At 39.9% G+C, this 24,888-nt stretch overlaps 1 pseudogene; it reads left to right on the top strand.

Moving 5' to 3' along the window:
- Positions 1–24,888, top strand: part of LOC113893531 — an 81,134-nt pseudogene that overhangs the window by 18,656 nt on the left and 37,590 nt on the right.

The raw sequence follows: 24,888 nt of genomic DNA, 5'->3' as shown, positions 1-24,888 counted from the left end.
TTCTAGAAGGTCTTGTAGGTCTTCATAGAAACATTCAACTTCAGCTTCTTCAGCATTACTGGTTGGGATATAGACTTAGATTACTGTGATATTGAATGGTTTGCTTTGGAAACAAACAGAGATCATTCTGTAATTTTTGAGATTGCATCTAAGTACTGCATTTTGAACTCTTTTGTTCACTATGATGGACACTCCATTTCTTCTAAGGGATTTTTGCCTACAGTAGTAGATATAAAGGTCATCTGAGTTAAATTCACCCATTCCAGTCCATTTTATTTCACTGATTCCTAAAATGTCGATGTTCATTCTTGCCATCTCCTGTTTGACCACTTCCAATTTGCCTTGATTCATGTACCTAACATTTCAGAGGTTCCTAGGCAATATTGCCGTTTATAGCATCGGACTTCACTTCCGTCACCAGTCACATCCACAACTGAGTGTTGGTTTTGCTTTGGTAAATAGATGGGAAAACAATGGAAACAGTGAGAGACTTTATTTTGAGGGGCTCCAAAAATCACTGCATATGGTGACTGCAGCCATGAAATTAAAAGACATTTGCTCCTTGGAAGAAAAGTTATCACCAACCTAGATAGCATATTAAAAAGAAGACACATTACTTTGCCAACAAATGTCCGTCTAATCAAAGCTTTAGTTTTTCCAGTAGTCATGTATGGATGTGAGAATTGGACTATAAAAAAAGCTGAGCACCAAAGAATTGATGCTTTTGAACTATGGTGTTAGAGAAGACTCTTGAGAGTCCCTTGGACTGCAAGGAGATCAAACCAGTCCATCCTAAAGGAGATCAGTCCTGAATATTCATTGGAAGGACTGATGCTGAAGCTGAAACTCCAGTACTTTGGCCACCTGATGCAAAGAACTGACTCATCGGAAAAGACCCTAATGCTGGGAAAGATTGAAGGCAGGAGGAGAAGGGGCTGACAGAGGATGAGATGGTTGGATGGCATCACTGACTCAATGGACGTGAGTTTGAGTGAACTCCGAGAGTCAGTGATGGACAGGGAGGCCTGGTGTGCTGCGGTCAATGGGGTCACAAAGATTCGGACACGACTGAGTGACTGAAATGAACTGAACTGAACTGATAGATTTATCATGTCCTTCGTTGTGACTGCCAAAGAATGACCACACCCTCACCGGCTCATTGTCAGTCTTCCTAACACAAGTGTGCTACAGACTGAGAGGTGAATTTCCCCTGCTGACACTCAAACGTGTTTTCTGAAAGGGTGTTTGCAAGGCGTTGTGGTTTATCAATCAAGGGATCCACAAACATTAAAAAGATGCCTTCCAAGCAGGGTGAAAATCTAGGATTCCCATGGGTCCTGAGATTTCTTGGACAGCCTGGAACTCTTCACCAGAAAAGAAGGGGGTGAAGGCCAGTTTACAGATTTCAGTGGAGGCTTTGGGGGCTCCATATACAAAGGACTTCCCTGGTGGCTCAGGTGGTAAAGCATCTGCCTACAATGCAGGAGACTCGGGTTCAATCCCTGGGTTGGGAAGATCTCCTGGAGAAGGAAATAGCAACCCACTCCAGTATTCTTGCCTGGAAAATCCCATAGACGGAGGAGCCTGGTAGGCTACAGTCCATGGGGTCTCAAAGAGTCAGACACGACTGAGCGACTTCACTTTCACATACAAAGATGTGGATTCAGATTATTCAGATCAAGGAATAATCAACTTTGAAGGTGATTGACACAATCAAAACCAGCCCTGAAAACAGAAGAATCATCCTGTCTGCTTGGAATCCAAAAGATCTTCCTCTCGTAACCCACCTCTTGACCCTGCCTCTGTGCCATACCCTTTGCCTTTCTATGTGGGAACCGTGAGCTGACCTGCTGGCTGTACCAGAGGTCGGGAGACAGGGCCTCAGTGTGCCCTTCAACATCACCACATGGTCAGTGAATTTCAAGAGTGGCATATAGCTATTCCCCCAAATTTGAGCAAGCTGAATAATACCATCAGTCATAATAATGGCTAGTGTGGTTATGAACACTTAATGTTTATTTGTTTTATATCTTGCTGTAATAAAGAAACGTTCTGCATTCAGAGAAAGACTTTAGAAAAAATTTTAATAGAATCCTTAGAAATTAAAAATCTCATAATTAAAATTTAAAACTCAGTAAACATGTTTACTGTGTGGCTAGACCCACTGAAAGAGCATTTATGAAATAGACTATAATCCTGAAGAAGTCAGCAAGAATATGGAACAGAGAGACAAAGAAGTTGAAAATAATGAAACAATCATTAAAAAGCAAAGAAGATAAAGTGAGATGCAATGGGAGATCTAAGTCAGTGAAGTAAGGCAAGAAAATGAAAGAAATGAATTTAAGTACTAGAAAGGAAGAAACTACTTGTGTATGATATATTATCTATACAGAAACCTCTGAAAAAATTCCAGATTTTTTTAATAAACAGTAGAACTTAACATGAGATCTGAATATAAAATCAATTGTCCTTCTAAACCAACAGAAAAGAGTTCAAATGCATAGTTTTTTTAAAAGATATAATTTATGGCATTTTAAAAATGTGAAGAATATAAAAATAAACATACCAAAGATCTTTATAAGAAAAAATTATAAACTTTTATTAATAGACATTAAAAATATCTAAATAAATTGAGGCCATGTTAATGTATAAAGAGAATCATTATTAAAAAGATGTCAATTCTCTTCAACTTAATTTATGGATTCAAGACAGTCAAAACTGTAGGGAGTCTTCTGAGTCTTGACAAGCTAATTCTAAAAGAATATGGAATAGAAAACATCCCATAAAGCCTAAGGTATGCCTGAGGAAGAACTAGGTGGGAGAAGTTGTTTTTTAAGTGATACTTGAAGCTATGTTAATGAATATATTGTGGTATTTGCATTGGAAAAGACAAATACACCACTAGGACAGGATAGAAAACCAGAAACAGCCCCATGTGTTTGGAATGTGATTTATATTAATAGCAGAGATGTGGAATCACAGGGCAGTGGGAGAAAGCTGGATTTCCAATGGATTCAGTTCAGTTCAGTCGCTCAGTCGTGTCCGACTCTTTGCGACCCCATGAACCGCAGCACGCCAGGCCTCCCTGTCCATCACCAACTCCCAGAGTTCACCCAAACCCATGTCCATCGAGTCGGTGATGCCATCCAAGCATTTCATCCTCTGTCGTCCCCTTCTCCTCCTGCCCTCAATCTTTCCCAGCATCAGGGTCTTTTCTGATGAGTCAGTTCTTCGCATCAGGTGGCCAAAGTATTGGAGTTTCAGCTTCAACATCAGTCCTTCCATTGAACATCCAGGACTCATCTCCTTTAGGATGGACTGGTTGGATTTCCTTGCAGTCCAAGGGACTCTCAAGAGTCTTCTCCAACACCACAGTTCAAAAGCACCAATTCTTCAGTGCTCAGCTTTCTTTATAGTCCAACTCTCACATCCGTACATGACTACTGGAAAAACCGTAGCCTTGACTAAATAGACCTTTGTTGGCAAAGTAATGTCTCTGCTTTTTAATATGCTATCTATGTTCGTCATAACTTTCCTTCCAAGGAGTTAAGCGTCTTCTAATTTCATGGCTGCAATCACCATCTGCAGTGATTTTGGAGCCCAGAGAAATAAAGTCAGCCACTGTTTCCTCTGTTTCCCCATCTATTTGCCATGAAGTGATGAGACCAGATGCCATGATTATGCTGCCCCAACTAGTTATCCATATTAAAAAAGGGGTGAGAAATCTCACCGTACCCACAAAACTCAATTCTATATGGATTAAAAAGTTAAATGTAAAAGGCAAAACCGTAAAATGTTTGGGTGAAAATCTCAAAGATTATCTTTATGATATTAGGGAAGGGAAGGATTTCTTTAGTAAAGTACACATATGTGTATACACAAACACACACACACACACACACACACACACACACACTCCTACCAATAACAATGGGTAAGTTTAAGTAGGTTAAAATTAAGAAATTCTGTTCACCAAAAGATACCATTAAGAGAGTGAAAAGGCAAGGCACAGAGTAAGGACCTGAAAAAATGACAAAATGTTCAGATCTAGACTATATATGGAACGAATACAAATAAATAAGGAAAACACAAGCAATCTTATAGAAAAATGAGGAAGGATGAACAGAAGTTTTGTGGAAGAGGAAGATAAAAAACATTCAACAAGCACAGGAAAAGAAATTCAATTCAGTTCAGTTCAGTCACTCAGTCGTGTCCAACTCTTGGAGACCCCATGGACTGCAGCACAACAGGCCTCCCTGTCCATCACCAACTCCCAGAGCATACTCAAACTCATGTCCATCAGGTCAGTGACGCCATCCAACCATCTCATCCTCTGTCGGCTGTCTCTCACTGTTTCCATTGATTCCCCATCTATTTGCCATGAAGTGATGGAACCGGATGCCATGATCTTAGGTTTCTGAATGTTGAGTTTTAAGCCAACTTTTTCATTCTCCTCTTTCACTTTCCTCAAGAGGCTCTTTAGTTCTTATTTGCTTTCTGCCATAAAGGTGGTGTCATCTGCATATCTGAGCTTATTGATATTTCTCCCGGCAATCTTGATTCCAGTTTGTGCTTCATCCAGCCCAGCGTTTCTCATGATGTACTCTGCATGTAAGTTAAATAAGCAGGGTGACAATATACAGCCTTGACGTACTCCTTTCCCAATTTGGAACCAATCTGTTGTTTTTTAGTAATTAGGAAAATGCAATAAGTTCTGGCTTAGAGCCATAAGTTATGACTTTACTCCTGCAAGATTTGCAAAAATTTAAAGATAATGTTGTCAAGTGTTGGCAAAGATGTGGGATAACAGAAGCAGTGATATCTGCTGGTAGGGAGGGTAAATTGGTAAAAATCACTTTGACATTTATATAGTTTATCTTAAGGTTCACACAATGCAGGGCCTATCAACTTCACTCCTGGATAAACTTGAGAAGCTCTTGCACGTGGGCACCAACTAACAATGTTCAGAGCACCACTGTTTTCTAGAGGAATGGATAAATTATGATATTTCATGTAATGGCATTCTTTGCTGACATGAGCTACAGCTACATGCAAAAAAAAAGTGGATGAATCTTAGAAACATGTTGAGTGTAAACAGTTGTCAAAGAAAACTTACAATATGATTATATTTATATGTCAGAAACATGTAAGCTAAGTACTATCTTATTTGCAGACACAGATTTATGTAGCAAAACCACATGGAAAAATAAGAGAATGATAAACTCAAAATTCAGGGTTGTGATTGTTCTGAATGTGGAGAAAAGAGGGTGGAACCCAAGGGACACATGCAAGACTTCATGAGTAATGAGGAAGTACAAGTTTTCAAACTGGGTCATGAATTCCTGGCAATTTATTCTATTGTCATTCTTTGGAGATTAAACACGTTTCATGTATACTGCTTTGTATCTGCAATATTTAATTAAAAAATTTTTAAAGATGATAAGACAAATAAGTGACAGAAAATATCTATCATATGTGTAAAAACAGACAAAATGAGAAGCACAAAATAGAATAATCTTCTACCAATTACTAAGAGAAAATGAAAACACAATAGAAAAATGAGCAAAGGGTATTGTGCAAATCACACAATAAGAAATACAAATGGCCAATAAATACATGAAAAGACATTTAATTTCACTAATCAGTGCAAATGAAACAGAACTATATTTCACCCATCAAACTGAAAGCATTTTTTAATGTGATAACAGCAGGATTAGTAATGGTGTGAAAAATGAACTGACAAAATCTTGTGGAGGACAATCTGATGTTATCTATCAAATTTTAAATGTAAATACTCTTCTGCTCAGCAATTCTGTATCTAAGAACCCATCTGATAGAAATACACATACATTTAGGTCATGTTGTATATAAAATGTTCATTGTAGCATTGTAATAATGGAAAATTGGAAATGACTTAAATGTCCATCAGTAACAAATAGTTTATTTATTTTATCATTTTGAAGTGTCTTCAACTACCAGCAGAAATTGTGCCTTAAATAAATAGGGACTCTTTTTTCTGTTTTTTTTTTTAATCATATAACAAGCTCTGCATAAAACTCATACCACTGTTTGCTCAGCTGCTCCACTTTGTCATCAAGGACCCAGCATCTTTTCATCCCTCAACTCCTCCATCTTTGAGTACTGACTGATTATGTTCTCAGCTCTTCACTCTCTTTGTCTGCAGTGTAACCTTGCAGTGTGCTATAACAGGCTGATGTTAGACTTGGCCTTGCAACCTTGATTAGCCAGTTGAATGTGAGTGGAAGTAACTGTGTATATGCCAATTCTAAGCCAAGATCATAAGTATCTTGTGTTTCTACTCACCTTCTTGCACTCCTGTGTTGCTTCATAAAAAGAACTACATTAGAGAGCTACTGATGCAAGGAAAATGAGGAAATACATAAACAGACCTGAACCTAACACCCAACTTGGAGCCACACCCAGCCAGTCTGAAATGAGCCCAGCAGAGCCAGAGATCGCTCACATACCTCTGAGTGTGGAAACAAAAGTTTACACTTGTAATCCACTGTGATTTCAACGTGGCTTGTTAGACAGAAAAATGAAATAATAAGCTTGGCATGGTGACTTTGCAGCCTTATGCCTGTGGCCTTGGGGCCTCAAGATAGTTTCAAGCTCCATAAATTGCAACTGACTTCAAAGCAGGAAGTGGAGGATGTGAGAATGGCCAGGGCAGAGATAAACCTCCTCGTGATGCTTTTGCCTTTTTTCAAGGAATAGAGATTCCCTGGACACCTCTCTGCCAACTTCCCCTCACATTTCATACTCCAGATTGTGTCACACGGTCTCTTTAGCTATTACAAAGGGTAGAAAGTACATACTTGCAAAGGGGACCGACTGGCTGGAGAAAAGGCCTATCTTCTCTGAGAACAAGAGATATTTGCCCTTTCAGTCAGTTCAGTTCAGTCGCTCAGTCATGTCTGACTCTTTGCGACCCCACGGACTGCGGCATGCCAGGCCTCCCTGTCCATCACCAACTCCCAGAGCTTGCTCACACCATGTCCATCGAGTTGATGATGCCATCCTTTACCTGGACAAAATCAAGGGCTTACTGGCAAAGTATGTATAACTGTGGTTTCTTCCACACACGTTTTGTAACACTGAGCAGAGCTCAGATAGAATAAGGTAGATTTATATGTAGTGACATGAAAAAAAATTAAGGTCATTCAAAAAGAATAGGCAATTGCAAAACAATACATGTAATATTTTCACTCATGTTAAAAAATAAGAAATTCAAGTTACAGTGCATACATATGTATGTAAATACACAGGAAAGGGTCTAAAAAATACACATCAAACTCTCATAGCAATCACTGCTGAGGAAGAGGTGGTTTAGGAAAAGGATACATTTTAAAGAACCTTCCTGAGAACCTTCTGAAAAACAAATATCGTGTATTAACATATATATGGAATCTAGAAGAACCAACCTATTTGCAGGGCAGGAACAGAGATGCAGACAGAGAGAATGGACTTGTAGACACAGCATGGGAAGGAGAGAGTGGGGCAAATTGAGAAAGTAGTGAGAGTCAATTCCTAGGTAGGTCGGTAAGAAGTCCAGGGAGCTCAGATCCCCAGGAGAGGGGGGCCTGGGGTTCTTGAGGAGATAGGGCTCTGGAATTCTCAGGGAGGAGGAAAGGACAAACATCTTTTTCCTCTACATTCTTTAGTCTTAGTCACATAAAACATTTTTTTCTTTAAGCCCCGAACTGATGATTACACAACAAACAACTCAGTTCAAACTCTACTAGGGATTATATAACAACAATGTATCCTGCTTGAGGACAGTTTCTCCTTCCTGAAACCCTTCTGACTAATCCTGTTATCTTAAAATGTACCTTATGGGAGTGGGTCTGGTAAAATATTTACAACCTTGAGACATTCTTTTGATTTATTGTAATAACCAATTTTAAAAGTATATAATTCCCTTGCTAAAGTCTAGCGAGGGGGGCACTGTCCATCCCCCTTCTGATGTCTATGTCAGAAGCTTTCTCTGTTCCTTTTCTTACTTTAATAAAACTCTGCTACACAAAAGCTCTTGAGTGATCAAGCCTGGTCCCTGGTCCCGAAGCTAAATCTTCTTTGGAGATCACAAATCAGACACCATTCACTGTAAGCTATCAGTAGCATTGACATATATACACTACCATGGTAAAATAGATGGTTCCTGGGAAGCTTCTGTATAACAAAGGGAGCTCAGCTGGGTGCTCTGTGATGACCAAGAGGGTTGGGGTCAGGGTGGAATGGGAGGGGGGCTTAAGAGGGAATGGTAGGTGTTAGTCACTCAGTCCTGTCCAACTCTCTCCAACCCCAGGGTCTATCCATCGAATTCTCCAGGCAAGAATATTGGAATGGATTGCCATTCTCTTCTTCAAGGGATCTTCCTGACCTAGAGATCGAACCCATGTCTCCTGCATTGCAGGCAAATTTTTTACTATCTGAGAATATACATATACTTATAGCTGTCTCTGGTGGCTCAGAGGATAAAGCATCTGCCTGCAATACAGGAGACCTAGGTTCGATCCCTGGGTTGGGAAGATCCCCTGGAGAAGGAAATGGCAACCCACTCCAGTATTCTTGCCTGGAAAATCCCATGGACAGAGGAGCCTGGAGGGCTACAGTCCACAGGGTCGCAAAGAGTTGGACATGACTGAGCGACTTCACTCACTCATAGCTGTCTCACATTGTTGTACAGCAGAAACCAACACAACATAATGAAGCAATTAACAGTCAGTCAGTTCAATTGCTCAGTCATGTTTGACTCTTTGTGACCCCGTAGACTGCAGGATGACAGGCCTCCCTGTCCATCACCAACTCCCAGAGCCTACTCAAACTCATGTCCATTGAGTTGGTGATGCTATTCAACCATCTCATCCTCTGTCTGCCCCTTCTCCTCCTGCCTTCAATCTTTCCCAGCATCAGGGTCTTTGCAAATGAGTCAGTTCTTCATATCCGGTGGCCAAAGTACTGGAGTTTCAGCTTTGGCATCAGTACTTCCAATGAATAGTCGGGACTGATTTCCTTTAGGATGGACTGGTTGGATCTCCTTGCAGTCCAAGGGACTCTCAAGAGTCTTCTCCAACACCACAGTTGAAAAGCATCAATTCTTCGGTGCTCAGCTTTCTTTATAGTCCAACTCTCACATCCATACAGGACCACTGGATAAGCAATTATATTCCAATTTAAATTCCATATAAGCAATTATATTCAATTTTAAAAGTAAATTTTTTAAAAATTAAGTTATATTAAAAATAAAAGTACTTTTTCCTGTTGCTCTATGTCCTTACTTCTGTATTGCTTAAATTCTTAAGAACATACAATAATTTATGGATTGCTTTTTTAAAATTTTACTTTTCATTAAAAACTAAAAGCTGCATAAGTGAGAAAACTGAACATTGAAAGAGAATATGAGCTAGACGATCTGTAAATTTTTTCTCACTCAAAGGGAGGAAAAAAAATTTTTTTTCTCTATAATCCAATCAATTTCTGGCTTCTAGAAAGGAAACAAAATCACTCAGAGAGATGTTTTGTTTGTGCACTGTGAAGTCAAGTGGGCGTTAGAAAGCATCACTACAAACTAAGTTAGTAGAGGTGATGGAATTCCAGTTGAGCTATTTCAAATCCTGAAAGATGATGCTGTGAAAGTGCTACACTCAATATGCCAACAAATTTGGAAAACTCAGCAGTGGCCACAGGACTGGAAAAGGTCAGTTTTCATTCCAATCCCAAAGAAAGGCAATGCCAAAGAATGCTCAAACTACCGCACATTTGCACTCATCTCACACGCTAGCAAAGTAATGCTCAAAATTCTCCAAGCCAGGCTTCAACAGTATGTGAACCGTGAACTTCCAGATGTTCAAGCTGGATTTAGAAAAGCCAGAGGAACCAGAGATCAACTTGCCAACATCCACTGGATTGTTGAAAAGCAATAGAGTTGTTGAAAAGCAAGAGAGTTCCAGAAAAACATCTACTTCTGCTTTATTGACTATGCCAAAGCCTTTGACTGTGTTGTGTGGATCACTAAACTGGAAAATTCTTAAAGACATGGGAATACTAGACCACCTGACCTGCCTCCTGAGAAATCTGTGTGAAGGTCAAGAAGCAACAGTGAGAACTGGACATGGAACAACAGACTGGTTCCAAATTGGGAATTTGTCACCCTGCTTATTTAACTTATATGCAGAGTACATCATGTGAAATGCCAGGCTGGATGAAGCACAAGCTGTAATCAAGATTGCTGGGAGAAATATTAATAACCTCAGATATGCAGATGACACCACCCTTATGGCAGAAAGTGAAGAAGAATTAAAGAGCTTCTTGATGAAAGTGAAAATGGAGGATGAAAAAGTTGGCTTAAGGCTCAACATTCAGAAAACAAAGATCATGGCATCTGATCCCATCACTTTAGGCAAATAGATGGGGAAACAATGGAAACAGTGACAGACTTTATTTTGGGGGGCTCCAAAATCACTACAGATGATGACTGCAGCCATGAAATTAAAAGATGCTTGTTCCTTGGAAGGAAAGCTATGACCAACCTAGACAGCATATCAAAAAGCAGAGACATTACTTTGCCAACAAAGGTCTGTCTAGTCAAAGCCATGGTTTTTCCAGTAGTCATGTATGGATGTGAGAGTTGGACTATAAAGAAGGCTGAGCACCAAAGAATTGATGCTTTTGAACTGTGGTGTTGGAGAAGATTCTTGAGAGTCCCTTGGACTGCAAGGAGATCCAACCAGTCCATCCTAAAGGAATGGTTGGAATGGTTCAGTCCTGAATATTCATCGGAAGGACTGATGCCAAAGCTGAAACCAGTACTTTGGCCATCTGATGCAAAGAACTGACTCATTGGAAAAGACCCTGATGCTGGGAAAGATTGAAGGCAGGAGGAGAAGGGGCCGACAGAGGATGAGACGGTTGAATGGCATCACTGACTCGATGGACATGAATTTGAGTAAGCTCCAGGAGTTGGTGATGGACAAGGAAGCCTGTCATGCTGCAGTCCATGGGGTTGCAAAGAGTTGGACACAGCTGAGCGACTGAACTGAACTTGTCATGTCTTTAAAATTGAAATCCTTTGTAAAGTCCTATCTCGCTTGTTAACAAGCTTCATTAAGAATGTTAGACTACCCAGCATTAATCTCCACATACCCCAGCCTTCCTAACCGGGCAACTCAGAGACTAGCTTATTTATTGTGTGAAATGTTCATTGTAAGTGCATTCTCTTATACTCACATTGCCAGCACACATAAGCACTTTCATGTAAATTCAATCTGCCTCGGATGAAATCATCCTTTACTTTTAAAACCATGAGTATATGACCAATGATGTTACCAAATCCAAAGATCACTGAGGAAAGGAAAAAAAAAGAATAGTTATACTAAAAATATATATATAGTTCAAAACATAGCTTTTATAGAAAGTATTTCTATATTCTGAGCACTCTTTATAATGTAAGAAAGTTTTCTGTATTAAATAAATAAGAGAGTAGGGATCTTGTTTCTTTTATTTTATAATTCTTATGGAAACTTCTTTATTTTACTATATATATAAACACTTGAAACTGTAAAATAGTGTCGCTTCAATTCCATTTATTAAGAGCTGAACTAGGAATGAAACTGGGATCTGGATTCCAAAACGATGAGTTAGTCATGCTTCCTCCCCACAAAAAGCTTGTAATATGGTAAGAAACACAGAAGTAAAAGTGGGTGAATTTAATCAAATGGGTAACCAACTTTAAAAAGATAGAAATGTAATGAGACAGAGAAAATTGTGTTTTCCTGGAACTCCTCTCAAGGTTAACATGTGAGGTTGGAGGACAGACTTGGAGAGAATAAAGGAGATCAGGGAAAGAAGGAGATGAGAACCAGAGGGAGACAGGTGATGGATTATTCACCACCCCTCCACCCACACTGTGGTCTTATCCAGTGGTGTATGTGGCTGGAGGTGTTAACTCCTAGTGGTCCTGCCTTTTATTCTCCTCTCTGGGCCCTCAGCCTCTCCTCCAAACCTGTGTGGGCAAAGTGTCAGGAGAGAGAGATATTGTAGATGCAGGTTGTTTTTTTTTTTTTTGAAGTATAGTTGATTGACAATGTTGTGTTACTGTCTGCTATACAACAAAGTGATTCAGTTATACATATATATGCTCTTTTTTTTTTTTTACATTCTTTTTCATTATGGTTTATCACCAGATATTGGATGTAGTTCCCTATACTATATGGGCTATTGAATGGGCTTCCCTGGTGGCTCAGATGGTAAAGAATCTGCCTGCAATTTGGGAGATCTGGGTTTGATCTCTGGTAAGAAAGATCTAGAGACGGGAATGGCAACCCACTCAAGTATTCTTGCCTGGAGAATTCCATGGACAGAGGAGCCTTGTGGACTACAGTTCATGGAGTCACAAAGAGTTGGACATGACTGAGCGACTAACACTTTCACTTTACTTTTCTTGCTATACAGTAAGACCTTGTTGTTTAGCCATTTTATATACAATAGTTTGTATCTACTGACCCCAAACTCCCACTCCATCACCCCCAATCCCCTCCCCCTTGGCAACCACAAGTCTGATCTCTATGTCTGTAAGTCTCTTTCGACTTCATAGGTAAGTTTATTTGTGTCATATTTTACATTCCACATATAAGTGATATTATATGATATGTGTTTTTTCTGACTTACTTCACTTAGTTTAATGATCTCTAGTTCCATCCATGTTGCTGGAAATAACATGATTTCATTCTTTTTTATGGCTGAGTAGCATTCCATTGTATATATATACCACATTTTCTCTATCAATCAATGAACATTTAGGTTGCTTCCATGACTTGGCTATTGTGAATAGTCCTGCTATGAACATAGGGGTGTACGTATCTTTTGGAATTACAGTTTTGTCTGGATATATACCCAGGAGTGGGATTGCTGGATCACATGACAACTCTATTTTTAGTTTTTTGAGGAACCTCCATACTGTTTTCCATAGTGGCTGCACCAATTTACATTCCCACCAACAGTACAGGAGAATTCTCTTTTCTTCACACCCTCTCCAGCATTTGTTATTTAGACTTCATGTATGGATGTGAAAGCTGGACTGTTACGAAGGCTAAGCACCGAAGAATTGATGCTTTTGAACTGTGGTGTTGGAGATGACTCTTGAGAGTCCCTTGGACTGCAAGGAGATCCAACCAGTCCATTCTGAAGGAGATCAGCCCTGGGATTTCTTTGGAAGGAATGATGCTAAAGCTGAAACTCCAGTACTTTGGACACCTCATGCAAAGAGTTGACTCATTGGAAAAGACTCTGATGCTGGGAGGGATTGGGAGCAGGAGGAGAGGGGACAACAGAGGATGAGATGGCTGGATGGCATCACTGACTCGATGGACGTGAGTCTCAGTGAACTCTGGGAGTTGGTGATGGACAGGGAGGCCTGGCGTGCTGGGATTCATGGAGGTCACAAAGAGTCAGACACGACTGAGCGACTGAACTAAACTGAACTGAAGTGATAGCCATTCTGACCAGTGTGAGGTGGTATCTCATTGTAGTTTCAATTTGTATTTCTCCAATAACTAGCAATGTTGAGAATCTTTTCATGTGCCTGTTGGCCATCTGTATGCCTTCTTTGGAGAAATGTTTACTTAGTTCTTCTGCTCATTTATCTATTGAGTCATTCATTTGTTTTGTTGTTGTTGAGTTGTATGAACTGTTTGTATATTTTAGAAATTAAGCCCTTGTTGGTTACACGGTTTGCAAATATTTTCTCCCATTCTGCAGATTGTCTTTTCTTTTTGATTATGGTCTCTTTTGCTGGGAAGCACTTTTATTTTAATCAATCCTGCAAAGGAACTGCAAACTGAGTGAGTTGCTTGTTAAGGCCAGAAACACACTGAAACCCATAATGTGTAGACAAAATACTTAAAAAAAAAAAAAAAAAGGCGTTAAGTTAAATTCGTGGATTTCCACTATACTATCTCTTCCTTGAGAGGCTGGCACTTCTCTACTGAACTCCAGACCTACATCCCTCATCACCAGAGTCAATCTCCTCATCTTTGCCCAGCAAACCTGCCTTCCTATCTTAGCAGATCAAACACCATCAGCTACTTTACGTTCACCAGAAACAGTGAAGTTAGTCTTTACTCCTCTACAGTGAGTCCCTGTCTGATTAAGTCTACCTACTGAGCATCTTTCAAATGCAACTCTGTAATCTCGGTGCTCCCAGTCACTGCCTTAGTTCAGATCCTTAGCATAGCCCCCTTCCTTCCACAGTAGCTCTCTGTGGTGTCTCAGCTCCAGTCTCATCAGCCTTTAGCTGTTCATCTTTCTATTGTTGCCAATGACCTTTCTAAGATGGTCATTGGATTATGTTATATTACAATTCTTCAGTGCTATCATCCACAAACACAAAGTTCAAACTTTTTAACATGGTGAACAAAGTGTGTGATGATCTTTTTCTGCCAGGCTTTTCAGTCTTGTCTCCCATCAATCCCTACATGCAAATCCTATCCTTGACATGTATTCTGAGTCTGAGAGCCACGTGTACTTTTGCTAGGTCAAATGCTATAGTGAACCCTAGAGACACAAGAGTGAGCCAAGAGAGGATGGCCCAGTCCTCCTGGAACTTAGAGTGCCCTTGCAGGACCCCAAGGAGAGGGAAGCACCCTCTCCTTGCCCTCTGCACCTCTACACCTGCTTTTTACCTGCCCCACATCCTGGCTTGTCAGAGGCATAGCCTCGCTGGCACAGCCAATGACTGACTGTGTGAGAGAATTACTTAACCCCTCCAGGCCTCATCTATAACATGACTAGGTAGCCCACGTGATCTTTAAAATTTCTCCCAATTTTTGCAAGTTAAAAATCTAAAGAATACTTCTAAATTTCCAAATTAGAGAAGAAAGAGTTCTCAGAAATGTCCCAACAAATAGTGATGTTTAAACTCTTGTAAGCAGCACTGTGAACACGTTGAAACTGCCAAGTTTTCTTTTGCCATAAAAGAAGGGATCCAGATTTCAAGCAAGATATGTTCTCCACTGACTCTTAAGCTGCAACACCTAATTAAGGTGTAGCTTTATCTAACTAACGCCCTTTGTAAATTAGAAAACACTAAAGAAAATGTTTCTGTCATTCCTCTGTGCCTGTGCTATTTTTCCATGAAGTCATTATATAAGTGCCTTCCCTGAATTTCAAGGGAAAGGAAGATGACCTCGCCTCTGAAAAGCTATTTCTTTTGTGTCTAACGAAAGGAAAGTGGGCCTTTGGCATTTTTTTGCTGGATACCTCAAATCCAAATTTATACCACTGAATTACAAATAAGTCTCCTGGAATAGGATCAGACAGTGCCAAACTGTCTTCAACCCAAAATAAAGCTAGCTTTGATGTATTTTTAACCTAGGTTCATAAATTAACTTTCAGAGAAAAACCCATATTTCAAGCTGAAATAAAACTGTGAAACACATATAATTAACCAAATCATGAACAGTTTTCATTTTGATTCTTTCACTAGACTTTTAAAGGGAAAATGTTATCAGATGAGTTTTTAAATGTATTATTATTGTGCTGGTATCAATTTCCCAGTTTTGATATTGAACTAGGGTTATATGTTTACTTCAATAGCTAAGGGAAGTTGGATGAAGGGTACATGTGACTCTCTTTACAATTTTTGCAACTTCCTATGAGTTTATAGGGGGCTTCCCTGGTGGCTCAGATGGTAAAGAATCTGCCTGCAATGCAGGAGACCGGGTTTAATCCCTAGGTCGGGAAGATCCACTGGAGAAGGGAATGGCAGCCCATTCCAGTGTTTTTGCCTGGAGAATTCTACGGACAGACCCTAGGGTCACAAACAGTCAGACACGACTGAGCAACTATATAGGATAGGATGAGTTTATAATTATTTCAAAATAAAAGCCAGGGTCCACCTAATGAATTAATGAATCTAATCAGGGATCCCCAATGGTTGTTAACATCACAAAAGAGAGATAATTGGGTATCATACATGTCCTAGTAGAAGCATAAGTCCATCCATGAATAATGAGTGAAAGTCACTCAGTCGTGTCCAACTCTCTGTGACCTCATGGATATACTGTCCGTGGAATTCTCCAGGCCAGAATACTGGAGTGGGTAGCCGTTCCCTTCTCCAAGGGATCTTCCCAACCCAGGGATGGAACCCAGGTCTTCTGCATTGCAGGCAGATTCTTTAAGATCTGAGCCACCAGGGAAGCCCAAGAATACTGGAGTGGGTAGCCTATCCATTTCTAGCGGATCTTCCCAACCCAGGAATCAAACCAGGGTCTCCTGTATTGCAGATGAATTCTTTACCAGATTGTTTACTCATCCATAAATGAGTCTTACCAAAGCAGCCATGAATGTAATCCAATCTCCATCCAATGACCAATTTGTAGGAAAATAAAGAGCAGAAGAATAGACTGAGAGATATCACAAGGGGGTACAATCAGCAAGATCCAGATAAAGGGAAAATCTACAGAACAAATGATCTTGTTTCTTCAACAAATAAGTTGCAAAGAGAGACAACAGAGACAGAGGTGGGGAAAATCTGGGGATAAGAGCCTTAAAGACACATCAACCAGCCTCAATGCATGAGCCTTATTTAGATTCTGCTTTGAACAAACTGTTAAGACTAAAAATCCTATTGGATTTAAGAACTGATTAGGCATTTTAACACTCATTGAATATCTTATCATTTTTTAATATTAACTTAAAAAAAAGTCCACATTTTATATGTATAAAACTTTTATTGAAGTTTATTAATGGCATCTTCCTGAGTGTTTAAGTGTTTTTGTATGGAGGGTGCAGTCCCTGAATTGTGGTAACTAGATGCAATAATGGAGAAGGCACTGGCGACCCACTCCAGTACTCTTGCCTGGAAACTCCCATGGACGGAGGAACCTGGTAGGCTGCAGTCCATGGGGTCGCTAAGAGTCGGATATGACTGAGCGACTTCACTTTCATTTTTCACTTTCATGCATTGGAGAAGGAAATGGCAACCCACTCCAGTGTTCATGCCGGGAGTATCCCAGGGACAGCAGAGCCTGATGGGCTGCCATCTATGGGGTCGCACAGAGTCAGACACGACTTAGCAGCAGCAGCAGCAGACACAATAACGACCTAAAGCCCTGGCCTGCAGGGAGCACCTGGTCACCATGAGGAAAAGAAAGCAGGAAGGTTGAGAATCAGACACTGATTTAAATTTGTCTTCCTCTTCCAGTGAGTTTCCACAACTCTCCAATTGAAATATTAAACACTTGGCAAAGCTAAATACCAGATAGGTTTCTTTCATCAGCCTGGGTGGTTCCAGGTGTGCAGGAGTGAAGAATACCCAAATAGAAAACACTCTGCTCCATTAGTCTGAGATGTGGTTGAGAAGAAACTTCGATTACCACTCCTGTTCTTAAGTGTTTATTATCTGGACAAATTATCACTTCCACCTAAGTCTCCTACAGTTCTCAGAAAAAAAAAAAAAAAATAGTGAGTGTTTTCGGATCAGATCAGATCAGTCGCTCAGTCATGTCCGACTCTTTGTGACCCCATGAATCCCAGCACGCCAGGCCTCCCTGTTCATCACCAACTCCCGGAGTTCACTCAGACTCACGTCCATCGAGTCAGTGATGCCATCCAGCCATCTCATCCTCTGTCGTCCCCTTCTCCTCCTGCCCCCAATCCCTCCCAGCATCAGAGTCTTTTCCAATGAGTCAACTCTTCGCATGAGGTGGCCAAAGTACTGGAGTTTCAGCTTCAGCATCATTCCTTAGGGCAGTGCTAACTAAATTTTAATTTTAGAAGTCTCAATATGTTAGGTATGTTTTGTTCAGGAATTTTTCAGCAAGACTTTGTTGACAACTACGTCTTTCACAAATATTTCTCTGTGTGATACTTGATGTCCTTTGGGAATTTGAGAGTAGAGATGAAAGTTTACTAAACCTAGTTCTCAGGAAATAGCTGAGATTTTATGAACACACCAAGACTTCCCAAGGGGAAACTGAATTGGGGTGATGTCCCTAATCCTTCCTTTGAATGGGGCTGCTCAGCTGTAATAAAGGATGGGAGATCCCTTGGGATGGCAGCCAGAGAGAGAAAAGGAGGTGGCTCTTATGGTTGGTTTTTTAAATCTCAGAGACAGAGGTATATAGATTTATATGGAATTCATGCATTTGCCCCCACTCCAGTACTCCTGCCTGGAAAATCCCATGGATGGAGGGGCCTGGTAGGCTGCAGTCCATGGGGTCGCTAAGAGTCGGACACAACTGAGCCACTTCACTTTCACTTTTCACTTTCATGCATTGGAGGAGGAAATGGCAATCCACTCCAGAATTCTTGCCTGGAGAATCCCAGGGACAGGGGAGCCTGGTGGGCTTCCATCTATGGGGTCACACAGAGTTGGACACGACAGAAGCGACTTAGCAGCAGCAGCAGCAGCATGCATTTGCATATAAACCCAAATATCAGTCTCTGCCACCCACCCCACACACCCCCACATTCCCCCCTGCCCTGCTTAAAGGGAACCTCCCTCCAGTATGATTTTCCTTTCATCAGCTCCTGCATGAAATTTAAGCTGCAGCTTCTCTGTACCTAAAATTTTAAATGTTTACCTTTAACATTTTAAGTCCTTAATCCTTCTAGAATTGGTTTCTGTCTATTATGCAAGTAGTAATCCATTTTTTTTCAATAGAGACAGCCAATTTCCTAACACTTTCTATTGAATGCTCCATTTCTCACTGCAGATCTGAAATATGTCATATATCCTTCCATGTACAAATGGGTCTATTTCTGGACTCTCTTTTCTGTTTCATTAGCCTGTTTATCTCTCCATGCACCAATTCCACATTATCGAAATACTACACATTGCACAAGATTTATAGTAGAATCTGTTTCCCATCTCATTATTCTTCAGCAATATATTAGCCATTTTTAATTCTTTGCTTCTCAACTTAAATTTAAGAGTAAGTTTTTCAAGGTCACCATGAACTCCTTTTAAGTTTTTTACTGGAATTTTATTGAACCTAATTGATCGATTTGGGGATAAATTGCTTTTTAATGTTATTCCTTCTATTCTTGAAAATAATATGACTCCTCGTTTTTAAATGTCTTCCAGTAAATTTTTATTATTTTCCCCATAACAGTCCCACATGTCTTTGGTGAGGTTCATATCTAGGAACATTTTATTTTGTTAGCTAATATAAATGTTAGACATTAAAACTCTGTTTCTTTAACTATTTGCTGTTGATGTATAGAAACACATATGATTTTTGTATAAAAGTTTTGTAACCAGCAATCTTATAAAATTCTCTTATTAACTCTAATAATTTTCTATAGGTTCTTAGAGGCTAAACAATCATATCATTTGAAAATAATTACAATTTCCCTAAGCCCTTTCAAGTTCTGTATTTTCTTTTTCCTGGCTTGTTATTTGGATAAGATATCTAGTACAAAGTTGAACAGAAATGTAATAGCATAATTCTTGCCTTTTAAACAGAACGTTTTTAACCATTCATCATTAAATATTGTGTCAGTTCTTCACCAGATCCACCCCTTCATAGCCTGCTCTGTGATGCCAAGGCTGGGAACCTATAAATACATACTACATTTCCCAGACACCAACTTTTTGTTAGATTCTGCCAATGAGAGATTGGAAGGCAAAAGAAGGGAAGACAGGACTTCCTGATTTCTAGTTCCTGTTGACATTCGTCCTATAGATGACAGCTTCAGCTACTAAGACTTTTGACAACCCAAGCACTAAACCCCAGGATGCCTCCTCAGTGAGCAAAACAGTAGATCTGCAGCACCACCTCTCAATCACTGACCATACGGGTCCCTTATGGGCCGGAAGGTGGCCTTACTTAGAGATATTAAGATATGCAAGTGTATTAAATGAGTTGAGAATATTCCTTCTTTTTCTATTTCTAAAATAGTCTAAATGTGATTAATAATATTTTACTTGAATGTTCAGTAGAACTTGCCAGTGAAGCCATCTGGCCTAGTGTTTTCTTTCAGGGACAATGTTGAACTACTGATTTGATTTCTTAAATCATTATAAGACCATTTCGGTTTTCTATTTTTTTTATAGAAAGAAAGACTCTTTTGAGAATTTGTGTTTTTCAAAAAATGTGTTCATTTCAACTAAAACATTTATAGACAAAATGTTTTTCATCATAGTCTTGAATTTTCTTTTTAATCTCTACATCATCTGTGGTGATAGTCTCTTTTTTTCTTCCAAATATTTTTTTTGTGCCTTCTCTCTTTTTTCAATATTCTTCTCAGAGGTTTGTCATTTTACTAATCCTTCAAAAATACAATTTTGTCTCTTTTGATACTTTCTATGCTATCTTTGTTTTCTATCTACTGTATTTTTATAGCAGATATCTACATGCTATCTGCTATATTTTTACAGCATGTGTGCATTCATGACTATATTTTTTTTCACAGTACTGTTTTGGCTTCATCTTACAAATTGTTTGCTTTATGTTATTGTTTAGCATTGTTTTTATTATAATTTCTTCTTTAATCCATAAACTTTAGATTTGTGTTTTTTAAATTTTACAAAATTGTGGGTACAATATTCTACCTATGTCCTTTAGACCAAGATTGTCAATTACATTGCTAAAATCTGCAATTTTGATTTTTTTTAATCTGCTTAATTTATTAATTACTGGGAAAGAGAGGTTAAAATCTCCAACTCAGTTACCAGATATGCCTGGCAGCTCGACCTCTTGTCTCTTTGCCTTTCTGTCAATTTTGCTTTATATATTTTAAAGTATGTTGTTAGTGTATCTCAGCTGAGAATTTTCATATCTCCATGGCAAACTGAACGTTTATCATTGTGTGGCAACACTCCATCTCTAATAATAAGTACTCTTTATCTTAAAGTCTCTTTTGTCTTACTCGATATAGTATATCATCTTATCCTGATTTGTGAACTTTATTATAGTTATCAATCTACGTAAGGAGTTGAAAATGGTAGCCATATCCCAGTCTCTTTGATCAAGAGGCCCAAATGACTCCAGCACCTTTTTCTTTCCTTGCTAAAGCATGATAGCATCCAAATAAGTATGGGTGGTTTTTCCTTGCAAGTACTTTCAAATAATCACCTTTGCCCCCATGGCAACAAGGCAGACTCCTCCTCCAGGCTTCCATTCGGTGGCCCTATAGCAATATAGATGCCTATATCCACTATATGACAAATATAGGCACTGCTCCTTTATTGCTGGTGGCCAAATTATCACTTTCTGAAAGCTGCATTGGATGAGGTTCCATCTGCTCTGGGTAACAAGGCCCCTAAAAGGGTCCTATACGTATAGTTGTCTTTTTTATCAATTAAAGCATACAAATAACCTCTTCCAAAAATCTTAAGTTGAAACAGTATCCTTTTACTAACTCATCTATCAAGATTATTATCAACATAAATCTACTAATCTTACTGAATAAGATGGCTGCTGCTGCTGCTAAGTCGCTTCAGTCGTGTCCGACTCTGTGCGACCCCATAGATGGCAGCCGACCAGGCTCCCCCGTCCCTGGGATTCTCCAGGCAAGAATTCTGGAGTGGGTTGCCATTTCCTCCTCCAATGCATGAAAGTGAAAAGTGAAAGTGAAGTGGCTCAGTCCTGTCTGACTCTTCGCGACCCCATGGACTGCAGCCCACCAGGCTCCTCCATCCATGGAATTTTCCAGGCAAAAGTACTGGAGTGGGGTGCCATTGCCTTCTCCGAAGATGGCTACCATACCTAATTAAATGAATGTGTTAGAAGATAGTTAACTGTAAATCACTTTGGATATCAAAAAGCTTTCTTCTAATCATGTGTCTTTCACGATGACATGCAGTGAGTGTAAGGTATAGCAGAGATGACACAATAAAGGGGGGAAAGTATGCTTCAGAACAAAGTCTCAGTTCTCTGATTTGCCAGCTGTGTGACCGTGGGCATGTTAAGTAATCTCCCTTTCCTAGTTCTTCATCTGTAAGATGAGGATAAAAAGATATACCTCCAGGGACTTCCCTGGTGGTCCAGTGGTTAAGGCTCTGCACTTCCACTACAGGGGGCTCTGGTTTGATCCCTGGTTGAGGAACTCAGATCCCACATCCACATACCACACATATCTCAAAAGGCTGATAATGGACCAGCTCCACCCCTTGCCTGTCGTTACTGAAATAAGTCCAGATTATGCCTAAGCAGAACAGCACGGAGTTAAAATCCAATGAAGTCTTGCCATGCCCACAGGACTGAACTATTAGCTGAAACTTGAATAATCAAGTTTTAAGTTAAAAAACAAAAAGGCTCTGCTGGTATTCCTCAATGCTAAATAAACTCCACACTCACATTTTTGAATTGATAAAGCTAAAAAAACTAATAGCTATGACATGGCCTGAAATCTTGGCAACTTTAAGTTAGGATTCAGAAGATGTTAGAGAGCAGCACCTGCTGGCAAACTGAGATACTGCAGCCCACTGGGTCTTCCAGTGAAAGTGAGGCCAGTGAAAATCCTTTGTCCCAAAAGTGGCCCTACATTCATACAGAGGGGCAATCCTCCCGCCCATCTCTCGATCATCCCTCAATAACCAAGACCTGCCTGTCTGCCTCCCAAACAGCTCTCAGGGTCTTCCACCTTCCACACTTGGTCCCCATGCTCACCACCCCAGTCCAAGCTGCCACCATTACCTCCTGGATTCCAGGAACAACCTCCTCAGTGATTTCCCAGATTTCAGTCTGTTTTCCACCGGAAATAGTCCTTTTTGTGTGGTCTTTTTTACACAGCACCATTATGATCCTGTCACTCCCTACCCAGCAATTTCTTATTGAAGAGGTTAATCTTTTACTGAGTTACCAGATTTTTCTCTTCACCATGGTTGTCCATCCCTCCAGCATCATCTCTCCACACAGCTTCCCTCCACTCTCTGCTCCAGCCACAGTGAATGTCCCTCAGTTCTGGTCAGCTCATACACACACCCTGTATCCTGCTCTTCCCTCCACAACCTATTATCCCCTTTACCTTAAATCTCTTCATCCCCATCCCGCTCGCCTACCTCTTACTCACCCTTCCCTTAACTTTCATTCCCGTGGGAGGACTTTTTTGACCTCTCTAGAACGGATCAGGTTCACTTGCTCTAAATTTGAAACTTGTTCACCTATTAAACCTGCTGTGTAATTGTCAGCCACCCCATCTAAAATGTAAGCTTTGCGAGGACAAAACACATTACTGTTCTGTTCACCACGGTAACCTCAGCACATGGTATAGTGCCTTAGCAAAAACTTAATAAATAGTTGTTAAGGTGTTGAATTGAATTGAAATCTAGTATATATTCAATTGAACTACAAAAATAGCCTTTCTAAGGTCAAAATGGTCAAATATTGGCAATTATATATGTTCAACCTAATAAATGCTGGGAGAAGAAAGGAGCCTTTGGAGTTACTGAAAAAAAATCAATAAATGTCTTTCTAAAATGGTACTTTTTAGATTTTCACTGAAATCCATATCCTGGGCCATATCTGTGTGCATGCTCTGCCTCTTCAGTCGTGTCCCACTCTTTGCGACCTTATGGACTATAGTCCACAAGCCTCCTCTGTCCATGGGATTTTCCAGGCAAGAATACTGGAGTGGGTTGCCATGCCCTCCTCCAGGGGACCTCCCTGATCCAAGGACTGAACCAGCATCTCCTGCATTGTAAGCAGATTCTTTACCACTGAGCCATGGGGGAAGCCCATCCTGGGCCATATACACAATTAGAAATCCATGAATTCGGAAAGTGACCTTCAAAAGGAAAAACCAAACATCTGTGCTAGCCCTTAAAAACGCAACTACCAAAAGTTCATTTTCTGACCTTCGTGAGTATTTTGGCTAAAAATAACTTTCTGACCTCACTGTGCCAAAGTGCTGATGATAATTGGCCGTGTGCACAAAGGAGTTAAATCTAGAACATTTCTCATTCTGCCAAATGCTCATTGCAGCTGTTACCTTATCCGTCATTCAACATGTCTCCCAAATGGACATCGTCATTCATCCTGTCCAGCCCCAGACCATTTCCTTCATCTGAACAGGCAATTCAAAAGAAGCAAGCCTCTGGTTAAATAAATGCATCTGTATTTCCTCTGGAATTTGTTCATACTTTCAGATAAACAAGCTCAGTGAGAGAGAACAGGGTAACAGGCTCCAGGACAAAAGGAAGTCTGTCAGACAGATGTTGCTTTGTGCAGCCGACCATGCCTTAAAAGCTTCACATAAGACTAACAGAAGGCAGAGGGCCAGGGTAGAAGGGAAATTTTTTTAGCCTATTTAGTGCTTTCTCTACTTTTAAATGAAGAGGGAGCCTGGTCCAATTTCCAGGTACAATGGATTCCTCACAAACTTTCAGTGATTTGGATACTTTTAAGTATTATAGTCCATATTTTAAATTCCAAATTTTAAATTATTTATTCTTGCTAAAATATACTGGCTTTCTACTTCTGTTTATTACTGTTATGGCTGAAAACAGATTTTCTTACTTAACCTCCATTCCCTGTGTCTTACTGGTCCCCAAATAATTATAGTTTATGCTAAAACTTATCCCACTTTCTTCCCAAGGGAAGGATGTAGAAAAAAAGAAAGAAGAGCAAGACAAAGCCTTGGGGGTCACCAACATTTAGAGTCTGGTTAGAAATGGAAAGGCCAGTAAAGGAGATGGAAAAGTAACAGCCAAAGTAAATCATTAAATTGTCCTAATTAATAGCATAAAAATGATACCATCTAAATGTCACAAAATGCCATATATTAAATCAAGAATGGAATACCTATGTAACTGAAATCCATGAAGACATTAAAATGATTATGAAGACCTGTGTTTATTGATTTTGGAGGATAGTTATGAGACATTAAATGAAAAAGTGAGTCTCAAAACAGCATATATAG

This window comes from Bos indicus x Bos taurus, chromosome 5, assembly GCF_003369695.1.
Source record: "Bos indicus x Bos taurus breed Angus x Brahman F1 hybrid chromosome 5, Bos_hybrid_MaternalHap_v2.0, whole genome shotgun sequence".
In the NCBI taxonomy this organism is placed as follows: Eukaryota; Metazoa; Chordata; class Mammalia; order Artiodactyla; family Bovidae; genus Bos; species Bos indicus x Bos taurus.
The sequence above is the reverse complement of the archived record's forward strand: the minus strand, read 5'-3'. Positions and strand labels throughout refer to the sequence as shown.